Consider the following 3,223-nt stretch of genomic DNA (forward strand, 5'->3'; position numbering starts at 1 on the left):
CTCTCTCTCTCTCTCTCTCTCTCTCTCTCTCTCTCTCTCTCTCTCTCTCTCCACACACACACACACACACACACAACATGTGTATGCATCCTCTATTTCTTTAGCAGTTGATAGATATTTAATATGAATCATGTGGCAATAAACATGGATGTGTAGGTATCTCTGTGATGTGTTGATTTTAAAAAAACTTTTGGGTAGATATCCAAGCTTAGTGAAGCTCAATAATATGGTAGTTGCAGTTTTCGTTAGCTTGGTTATTTGGCGGATTTCGATATTGATTTTCCACAGTGATTTTACTGACTGACATCCTTACCAGCAGTGTATAAAGGTGCTCCTTCCCCACACCTTTACCCACACTTAACCACCCTTTGCTGTTATTTCTTTGAGACCTTTGAAACAAGGTCTTGCTATGCAACCTGGGCATCATCACAGCCATTTCCCTGCCTCAGCTTTTCAAGTGCTGGAATTATAGATGTGGGACATTTGTTTTATTGATGACAGCCATTCTGATTGGGGCAAGATAGAATCTCAGTGTAGCTTTTCATTTTCCTAATGGCCAAAAATGGCAGACACTTTTTTTTCATATGCATCAGACATTTGTACTTTTGACACTTATCTGTTCACTTCATTTATAGTTGGATGTTTTGACCCTTGCAGAATTCCATGAAGACAGTGGTATAAACATCTCAGATTATTTAACAAGACAGAAGTTTTTATTGACTATAGCAGGTACCGTAAGGCTGGAAGACGTGGTTTGGACAGGATAATTCTTGCCTCTTCCCATGAGTTCCAAGGAGATCACATGGACAGAGATGGAGCAGAGCTTACAGATGCTTCAGCAAGCTGTTCTAGGTGAATTTTCTTTCTGGTAGTTCTGATTTGTGATAACGTCATGATTGACATCAGTTTCTAGTCAAGGCAAGTTTGTGAGGTGGGAGATCTAGAAGAGGGTGAGGCTGTAGAGGGTTGGCATGTGGTTGTATAGGAAGTATGGGGAATTCAAACAGTATTACACATCTGGATGGAGAAAGAGACCATTAATGTGGAGTGACAGGAAGCTGTATGTTTTCTGGTTTCTATACTGACATGCCACACTCCCAGTGTGGCTGCAGAGAAGAGGGCCGGAAGCAGGAACTTCATTTATCCACACAAGTATAAAAAGAGAGTAACTGAGGTCAGGAAGGGTCAACTGACGATCTGGGAAATAAGGGGCTGAGAAAAGGGAACCAGAAAAGTGGTCTGTGAAGGAATGGAAATGAGGGGAGAAAACTAGAAGGGTTTGGGAGTGGTGGTCAGAGGAGGCTTACATGTATTCTTGATTCCCAGCTAAAACATGTCTATATAGTGGCTGATTTCTATGTGATGTCATGGGTATGGCTGGCTGAATTAGAACAGAAGAGAAAGTGGCAAGAACAGAACTGATTAAGGAGCTGGAAGATGAGATGTAGCTGCATCACTATTGTTGAGGGCTACTCTGGAGTCCAAAGAAACCTTGAGATTTGAGAATGGTGCTCTTCAGTGGGAAGAGGCTGCTAAGGAGGCGGAGGTGTGCCAGACAGAGGTGAACATGTGTTGAACGTGAGTCACCTGTGCATGATGGGGACTCATCCTAAATTACTACAGTAACTTAGCAATAGAGTTATAACATCCTGAACTACCCAAAGCCAAATTCATTCCAGGGCCTCGAGTACTGTCTTACAACCTGTCCCATCACCAGCTATCCAGGGACGGCCTCTGAAGGTGGAAAATCATTATCTCATGGAGCCAGTAGTGAAGGCTACCCACATGGTTGAGTAGCCATGATTTCCAAGTTGGCCAAAATGAACAGGGCTGAAGACTTCCTCTTAACACTAAGGGTCAGGTTTTAAAACAGCTTGAGGATGGGCTGGGAGACATGTTTCAGAAAGTGTTCCTGAGGACAGGAGGGTGGTGGAGGAGATGGAGCTTGGTAAGGCTTCAGAAAGCATTTCGGTGTCTGGCCCCACCCCAAGGTTCATTGGCAGGTGTGGCGTACCCAGTTGAGGCTGATACATGAGTAGAGACTGACAGACAGCCTGTGGCTCATAAATGGAGCCGAGTTTAAAGTTCAAGTAATAGCTGGCTGCTGACTATTTGTCTCTGACCAACACTCGGCACAAAAAGAGGTTGCACTTCTCTGTAAAATGCAGCAAATGTGGACAAATATTAGCTCTTGGAAATAAAGGGGGAAGTTATTCATTCACTCAGCAACATTTTCTAAGCCATCAATCTTCCGGGGATTTCTATTGCTTTAATCATCAAGGTTGTTTATTTGGAGCAATTTCTGCAAGAATAAAAGTACCTTTGGCCTTTATCTGCTGTCATCAAAGCATCCATTAGGGGATGGGAGCCCTGTAGGGAGGCTCAAGGGATTATTCAGAAAGGTGCTCTGAAGCACACAAGAATCCTGCCTTTCTCCTCCCTGGGCGGCAGTGGAGTTTAGACTGTAATCTGAAAGGTAGGTTTATCCTCAGGTCTGTAGCATTTGAACAGGATTTTGTTCAAGGCTAACCTACAGATGAAAGCATGTTAAGAGGGCTAGAACAAAGGCTGGCCTCCTGCTGATCTGCATAGAGGTTACTGATGTCCCCCAGCCTGGGCCTTCTGACAATGGGCCCAGGAGGCTTGCAGAATCACAGAGAGTCATCTATCATCTTCTGGGCAGAGGGCAGTGGGAGAAGAAGGTGCAGGCAGCCTGCTGGAAGGGGAGGGCTGATTCTGCTTGGTGAGCCAGTGGAATGAGAAAAAGGAAGTCCTTAAACCCTGTGAGAAAAACAAGCATACAACTTCTGTGCATACAAATATACAACACACATGCATACCCAGAATATACAAGCACAGTCTATACTCTGGGTCACATGCCAAACATCATCTATGTATGTATACAATACTACATATATCCACATATATACCTCATATAAGCGCAATGGGTACATGCACTCATGCTTGTTCACATGTATGTACACAGGTATAAACTTCACCATCCAGTGCTGCCTAGAGTCATTACCCTAATCCTCCTCTTCAGCCTCCCCACCCTACCTCTTGATCTCCTCCTCCTTTACAGTACATACCCGTATCAACCCTTTCAGACTGACCTTCATATCACCTCGTACCTGTAAGAACAATAGTATGACTCCATCTCTGTCGTGCCTTAAGCCACCTCTGTCCATGCTCTGTAGATTCTGGTGAGTGAAGCCTGGCAAAG

The sequence above is a fragment of the Grammomys surdaster genome, unplaced genomic scaffold (genome assembly GCF_004785775.1).
Source record: "Grammomys surdaster isolate TR1022 unplaced genomic scaffold, NIH_TR_1.0 212, whole genome shotgun sequence".
Lineage (NCBI taxonomy): Eukaryota > Metazoa > Chordata > Mammalia > Rodentia > Muridae > Grammomys > Grammomys surdaster.